This window comes from Ornithorhynchus anatinus, chromosome 7 (assembly GCF_004115215.2).
Source record: "Ornithorhynchus anatinus isolate Pmale09 chromosome 7, mOrnAna1.pri.v4, whole genome shotgun sequence".
NCBI lineage: Eukaryota > Metazoa > Chordata > Mammalia > Monotremata > Ornithorhynchidae > Ornithorhynchus > Ornithorhynchus anatinus.
The window spans coordinates 51983599-51991863 of record NC_041734.1 but is presented as its reverse complement, the minus strand read 5'-3'; the positions used below and the strand labels follow the sequence as shown (position 1 = coordinate 51991863).

Sequence of the window (8265 nt, the reverse complement as noted above, 5' to 3'; positions counted from 1 at the left end):
GCCGAGGGCAATGATTTAGTCAATCCTTCGACTTGAGTGTTTCTACCGATTTTTGCAGGGGAAGCTATACCTTGGCGAAGTGAAGTTTCATTTGTCCCAATTCGACTTGTGATGAGATTCACTGGATTTGAGATTCCGGTCCCTGAGCGTGTCCTCGAACCTCTCTAAGCAGCGCTTTCCCCGTCGGTCGAATGGGAAGGGTAAAAGCCGGCCACTTTCTCATTCATTCAGTAGTAGTTATTGAGCGCTTACTATGTGCAGAGCACTGTACTAAGCGCTTGCCCCACATGGTGTTGTATCTATTTTTAAAGAGATACTACATACAAAGGACTCGGGGGTCGCCGGAGGCTAGGATTGGCCGGTTTGCGGCTGCCGAGCCACAGGTTGCTTTTTCACTGTGTAGGAGTGATTTGGGGGGAGTCGCCACTGTGGGTCCCTGGTTTCTGTTCAGGCGGAAATTCTGTCTGAGCCTGCAGAACTGAGGAGACACATCCACCTCATTCATTCATTCAATCACATTTATTGAGCACTTACCACGTGCAGAGCACTGTACTAAACACTTGGGAGAATACAGTGTAACAAAAAACAAACACATTCACCTGTTGGCCCAACATCAAAATGCTCAACTTCTGGGAACTTCTCTTAGATAGCTGGGACCACCTGTCCGGCCTACACGATGAGGTGAAACAGAAGCCCCTCTCCGGTTTCTCCAGGGCTCGCAGCGGGGTCCCGAGGGCCGGGGAGGAAGGTGGGCACTTGGGATGCCAGCTGGGAGAAAGCATTAAACAGTCCTGAAGAATCTGTGACAGCAGAAGCGACACCACTCTTCCATTATGGACGAGCATGGAGAGGTCTGAGTGAGTATAACGGTAATAATTGTAGTATCGGTTACACTCTTTCTAGGTGCCAAGCACCGTACTAGTCGCCGAGGTAGACACAAGGTAAGGTCCCACGAGGGTGTCTCGGTCTAATTAGGAGGGAGAACAGGTATTGAATCCCCATTTACGGATGCGGTAACTGAGGCACAGAGAAGCTAAGTGACTTACCCAAGGTCACACACCAGACACGAGGTGGAGTTGGGATTAGAACTAGGTCCTCTGACTCAGTCAATCATATTTACTGAACGCTTACTGTGTGCAGAGTGCTGTACTAAGCACTTGGGGGAGTAATAATAATAATAATGTTGGTATTTGTTAAGCGCTTACTATGTGCCGAGCCCTGTTCTAAATGCTGGGGTAGACATAGGGGAATCAGGTTGTCCCACGTGGGGCTCACAGTCTTAATCCCCATTTTACAGATGAGGGAACTGAGGCACGGAGAAGTTAAGTGACTTGCCCACAGTCACACAGCCGACAAGTGGCAGAGCCGGGATTCGAACTCATGAGCCCTGACTCCAAAGCCCGTGCTCTTTCCACTGAGCCACGCTGTACAGTATAGCAATATAACAGACACATTCCCTGCCCACGGTGAGTTTACAGTCTAGAGACGGAGAAATACATTAATATCTGTTGCCGAACTGTACAGTCCAAGCGCTTAGTTCAGTGCTCTGCACATAGTAAGCGCTCAATAAATACTATTGAATGAATATAAATAAAACATTGCAGATATGCGCATAGTGCTGAGGACTGGAAATAAAAGGAGGAAGACAGGGTGATGGAGAAGGGAGTTGAAGGAAAGGAAAAGAGGGCTTAGGGAAGGCCTCTTGGAGGAGATGTGTCGTCAATAACGTTCCAGACCCACTGGGCCACGAGCATGTTTGTGTGTGTGTGAGAGAGAGAAAACCTGGGCACGTTTGCCTCGATAGGCGGGAGCGTGCCTTAGTGTGCAGCCGTCTGCTAGTACAGCCACTGTTGGGGGGAAGGGTTGTGTGTGTGAGCGTTTGCGTGTGTGTGCAGAAATTATGTGCTTTTGTGAGTGACATGGACACGTGGCTCAGAGAGCTGGAGTATGCAGTAGAGAAAATATCTTAACAGAAGGGAGAGTAAGTCTGTGTATACGTGTGACGGATGCTTTATGTATCTATGTATGACTAAATGTGAAAGAGGAGAGAAAGGGAATAAATAGGAGGTGGTAGGAATGTGTTCTGGGGGAAGAGGAATGGAAGGAGCTTGCAGTTTAAAGCCCGAAATAGGAAAAATTGTTGGCTATTGAGTGTCTTCTGGTTTTTAGCTGGAGATAAAGTAACTCTGAAGTTGTGAACTTGGACGGCCCTGCTAAATGCATCATCATGCCCAGCGAATGTTTCTTTGATGGGACAAAGATATCCCCCAGAGGGGCATTCTTTAAGTCTTAGGAACAAATACTGAAGTAAATGAGAAAAATAGGTAATAGCCAAGATTTCCCAGGGAATATTCGATAGCAGAGGTTCTACTCCCCCCCTTCGCGCAAGCATTTTCTGGTTACATAGTAGAGATTCAGCCACCAATTATGATACAGTAAAGCAGGAAATAATAATTGTGGTATTTAAGTGCTTACTATGAGCCAAGCACTGTACTAAACACTGGGGTAGGTACAAGCTAATCAGGTTGGACACGGTCCCTGACCCACATGGGGCTGATAGTCTTAATCCCCATTTTACAGATGGGGTAACTGAGACACAAAGAAGTTGTGACTTATCCAAGGTCACACAGGGCTTTATAAGGACACTGTCTGTCAGGTTGAGAGGGGCATGATGCTAAAATGTGGAGTCAAGACTAGGAGTTCACAGCTTTAGTAGAGAGAATAGGAAATGACCTCAAAAGCCATTTGCTCCAACCCTCTGCCTCCAGGCAGACCATGTCACAGAGGGGGAAAAAAATGGGTCCCAGCAATTTAAGGTAGAAGTATTAAAGAGAAATTGATAGACAGGACTTTCTAATTACACTGAGGGGTAAAATCCTAAAAATGCTTTTAGGTGGTCTTAAATCTGATAAAAGTAATAACTAGACAGGAGTCTGCCATCTTCGTAGCTGAATCTTCACTCTGCCGCACCTCTTTGGAAGTAATATTACCCTGGTACTGAAATCCTTCACTGCTATAAGGACGTTCAAATTAAAACAGTGAATTCCCCAAACTGCTTTGCTTGTGCACATATACAATTAGAGGCCACTCATATTCAACATTTGCAAAATTCAGGAACTCTATCCTGGTGACCATAATGAATCAGTGTAGCTTTCTTTGAAGGGCCTGTGATCTCAAAATGTAAATTTGGCGGCTACCAGAACTCCGACTACTTGCCACTCTAAATAAGCAGAACTTTCAAAGGATCTTGCAAATGCATAATTTTTTTTCCCACACTGCAGGAACATAAGTGGCTTTTTTTTTTTTTTGCAGGAAGTTGCCTTCTGAAAGATAAACCAGAAAACAAAGAAATGAAGGTGAATTTAAGAGCAGGTCTATGAGAAAGGCGAAGTAATTAGTAAGTAAATCACCCAGTTATTTTCCCCCTCACCAGTTTTTACTCTACGTTAGTGAGACAGATTCTTTTTTCACCGGGCACCCCTGCAGTTCCCTCGATTTGAAGTAATCGAACACATAATTTGACTTTGTGCATATTAGCCGTTTGGCAAATTTAAAGAGGACCCACGTGGTAAACGAAGGCTCCTTCATGGAGATGGAAATTTTCTCTGGGTTGAAACAGGACTCAGGGGAGTGGTAGCAAGTCAGGGTAAGAGAAAACTTTCGTGTAGCTTGTGTTGAGGCTTTGCAACCAAAAAGGGTCCCACACTGCAAGTGCAGCCTTCCCCCTCCACCCACTTTTTCTCCTGTCCCCTCTTACCGCCGTATTCTGGGAGTGAACACGCTCTTCCCTTGGGAGATCCATATTTTAGGGCTATTGTAGTCACAGAACATTTAGGATCTGTCACAGATTCTGGAAGATTCTACCTTGATGGTAAAACCTGTAAAACCTACAAAATTGAGGAAATCCAAGTGGCATTCACTCCCACTGCCACCGTCTCAGCTCCACCTCCCCGACCTTCCTCTACATCCTGGAGAAACAGAGGAGAACGTGACCTAGTGTCCAGAGGACAGATCTGGGTATCAGAAGGCCTGGGTTTCAAACCCGTTTATGTCACTTGCCAGCTATGTAACCTTGGGTAAGTCACTTAACTTCTCTGTGCCTGAGTTTCCTCATCTGTAAAACAGAGATTCAGTTATCTGTTCGCTTTCTCCCGTATTATAATGTGAGCCCCATGTGGAACAGGGATTGTGCCTGGCCTGCTGATCTTGGATATGTCCCAGTGGCTCATAGAGTGCTTGGCACGTAATAATAATGTTGGTATTTGTTAAGCGCTTACTATGTGCCGAGCACTGTTCTAAGCGCTGGGGTAGATACGGGGTCATCAGGGTTGTCCCACGTGAGGCTCACAGTCTTAATCCCCATTTTACAGATGAGGGAACTGAGGCACAGAGAAGCGAAGTGACTTGCCCACAGTCACACAGCTGACAAGTGGCAGATCCGGGATTCGTACCCATGACCTCTGACTCCCAAGCCCGGGCTCTTTCCACTGAGCCACGCTGCTTAAGCACTTACCAAATGCCACCGTTTTTATTGCTAATAATAATAATTGTGGTATTTGTTAAGCACTTGCTATGTGCCAGGAACTGTAGTAAGCACTGGGATGGATACTAGCTAATTGGGTTGGGCACAATCCTTGTCCCATTTGGGCCTCCCAGTCTCAATCCCCATTTTACAGATGAGGTACCCGAGGGACAGAGAAGTGAAGTGATGTGCCCTAGGGCACCCAGCAGACAGGTGATGGAGCCGGGATTAGAACCCATAACCTTCTGACTCCTAAGCCCCGCTGTGTCCACTCTGCCTTGTTATTATCATCAGGTACAGATTTTTGGAGGATTTGGGGACATTGAATCTAAATTTTAAAAGACTGAAATTCATGGCACTTCTGCCGTGGGCTGTAGACAGCAGTCAGTCAATTGTATTTATAGAGTGCTTACTGTGTGCAGAGCACTGTACTAAGCACTTGGAGGGTACAATACAACAATAAACCGACACATTCCCTGCCCATAACGGGCTTGCAGTCTAGAGAGGGAGACGGAGGTTAATATAAAGAAATAGATTACAGATATTTACGTAAGTGCCGAGGGGCTGGGGGAGGGGAGCTGGGAGTTGAATGGGATGAGCCATGTGGCTATAGGCCCGGGCCAAGGAGGCTCTGGGAGCCTGCAGACAGAACGGCCTCTTGCCCTACCCAAACCAGGTGTGCACTGCCATTTGGGTTTTGAGAACTCTTCTGGGCTTAGGGATGGAGAACCCTTCAACTGGGGCCGGGAGGTATCACAAGACTGGCTCCTCCAAGCTCGTCTCTAGACCGTAAGCTCGTTTCTAGACTGTAAACTCGCTGTGGGCGGGAAATTATCAGTTCGGTGTTACATCATCCTCTTGGTACAGTGCTTTACACACGGTGAGCGCTCCATAAATACGACTGAATGAAAGCACTCTTTGACCATCATCGTTTTTACTCTTGAGATTTGCAGAGTTGAATTTCACCTCGATTTCGCTCAGTTTCCACTCATTCTTTTGTTCTGAGTGTCTGCCCTCAACCGTTCGGATGGTGAGTCCCTTAAAGCCGAGGATGGACTTTTATTGAGATTTTCTCGTGATTATTCTGGGCTTATTTCTGTGCTTTGCATATTGTACATGCCTAATGGTGGTCTTAATAATACTAATGGTGTTCAGTCCCATATTTTCCTTAGAATGAAGGAGATGGAAGCCAGACTGGAGGGGGTCAAGAACAGAAATGGAGGAGAGGAAGTGGAGGCAGCAGATACAGGCAGCTCATTCAAGGCGTTGGTAGAGGAATGGTAGGAAGAAGATGGGGCGGTAACTGGAGGGAGCCGAGGAATCAAGGGAGGTGGGTTTTTTTGGGATGGTGGAGTGTTTGAAAGCAGCAGGGAAGAAGCCATAAACCAAAGAGGTATTGGGAAATGGTGAATCTTGGTATAACAATTTGGGTTTGGTTTCAGCAGGTTTGGCTTGAAACCACTGAGTTCCACCTGGGCAGGTGTGATTTTATTTTTTTTAAACTGTGCATTCCTGCTTAACTTCTGATGACCTGAAAGTCTGCCTGATTGAACTTCATAACTTCCAATCTTCTCCTCCTCCCACCACATTCCTGTCCGGAAATGAGTTGTAGTGAAGCTAAACTATACTTCTTTTGTTCTTTTTACATTGAAAAGTCGCTGTTCCATGGCATTTTTTAGCCCCAAAGCAGTATTTATCATTCTGAAATTCTTTATGTTCTTATTGGTATGAAACTTGGATTGAGATTTGCTCCATGCAGATATAGGTCACAATAGAAATTTTCTGAGAAAAAAAAATCACCCCCCACAGACCCTCTGCTCCACAATAACCCAGCCAAGAAATACTTGTCGACTGACTGACTTTCTCATTACGGAGCCCTACTAATGCACCAAGTCGTGACACTGCCAGCACTAAATTAAGCCTGAAGAATAACTGAGTCCGGGCAGTTAGTCTGTTCAGCACAATTTTTCACTGAGGGTCTCGGGGGAAATCCCAGAGAAAGAAGGGGAAAGTCTAACTGGGAGAACAAAAGCGAAATAATCAGCCCAGAGAAAGAGGAATACGGCTCAGAGCTCACTCCATGAGGGCTATTAGTGCTGTCGGTTTCGCTGGCCCCCGGCCACAAGAACAACACTCTGAGTTTTGTGTGAAAATAGGAGAATAGTGTTGGCTGAAGCTGCGGAGGGGAATGCCACGGAGAAATATGTGGTAACCTTAGCATCTTAGCTATGGTGTCCGAGGAGTCACTGGACGCGCTGCCCGGGAATTATTGGCATCGGGCACAGGTATAAATTCAGGCACCTTGTCTTGAAGAGCCATTAGAATGACAGTGGGGAATAACCGCTCTTCCAGGGAAAAAATGTAAATGGGATATATACGTTTTCTTGAGGAGGTTAAGGCCATGCTTGCAAAAACTTTCTACCGTGGAACAGAAAGCTACACTACGGGCAAATGCAAAAAAGTGCCTTTTAGAAGAAAAACCAAGCCCCTCGACCCCAGCAGGGCTGGATTAACCCAGGGGCTCTAGGGGCTGGCGGAGGGGACGTGTGACTCTAGCCGACGACAGTCGCGCAGCACTGCTTGGGATGTGACTGAGACGGCTGCCACAGTTCCACAGAGTCAGAGGGAATGGGGCAGTGCTGAATTTGACCCACTGTCCCCGGACCTACCCGTTGCCCCCCCTGTTGCTGCAAATGTGCAGAAGTTATTTTTAATTTCTCTACTCTGGGAAGGGGAAGGTGACCGATGTGGGCACGGGATGCGTGGGACCGTGGGGGGGGGGGAGAGGTCAGGCACTGCCCTGATGTGCCCAGGATCTGCTTCCCCCACTGATGCTCCTCACTCCCTCCTGCTTTAGCAAGCCTGGGCGACCGAGTTATTCCGAGCAGGGCTGAGCTCCCCGCTGGTGAAAGTCATGCCCACTGATGACTGCCGGCGCCGAAGCCTTCTCCTTTCACCTTCACTGTTGCTCCCGTCCTTCCTGCAGACACGCCAGCCGGCCAAAGGGTGGTGATCATAAAAATCTCTCCATTGGGCGAGGGGGAAGGTCTCTCTGGAGAGCCAACTGGGCAAGGAGGTAGGGTGGCAGGGTACACTTGGACGCTGGGCTGGAGAACTTGCGATGTCCAGCGGGTTCCTGGGTGCTGAGGGATGCCCTGTTTCCTGGGGTTTCTGCCAGAGACCAACGGGAGCAAGTGGAGTGGTGGGGAGGGCCAGAGCAAGATGGCACTAAGGAGGATCTAGCTGCAACTTTGGGAAGGAGAGGGAGGAGGGCTACAGTGTGTGCATCATGATATAATTCATTCATTCAATAGTATTTATTGAGCGCTTACTATGTGCAGAGCACTGGACTAAGCGATGGGAATGTACAATTCGGCAACAGAGGGAGACCGTCCCTGCCCATTGACGGGCTTACAGTCTGATCGGGGGAGACAGACAAAAACAATAGCGATAAATAGAATCAAGGGGATGTACATCTCATTAACAAGATAAATAGGGTAATAAAAATATATACAAATGAACCGACGAGCACAGTGCTGAGCGGAGGGGAAGGGAGACGGGGAGGAGCAGAGGGAAAGGGGGGGAAAAGGGGGTTTAGCTGACAACATGCATCATGCTGGGGCCCTCAAATTGAAAAGCCCTAAATTCATCCCTGATCAGTAGCTGAGTGAAAATTAACACGGCCATTTTTTACTTTTTCTCTAATACAACTGCTGACACTTTGATCTGATTGATGACTTATC

At 47.3% G+C, this 8265-nt stretch overlaps 1 long non-coding RNA gene across 1 annotated transcript; it reads left to right on the top strand.

Annotated features, from left to right (window-relative positions):
* The first annotated feature begins 621 nt into the window (after positions 1–621).
* LOC114813130 lies at positions 622–3427 on the top strand. The gene is made up of 2 exons (XR_003760744.2): positions 622–857; positions 3313–3427. It is a non-coding gene; the product is annotated as an uncharacterized LOC114813130 (long non-coding RNA).
* Positions 3428–8265: the final 4838 nt, after the last annotated feature.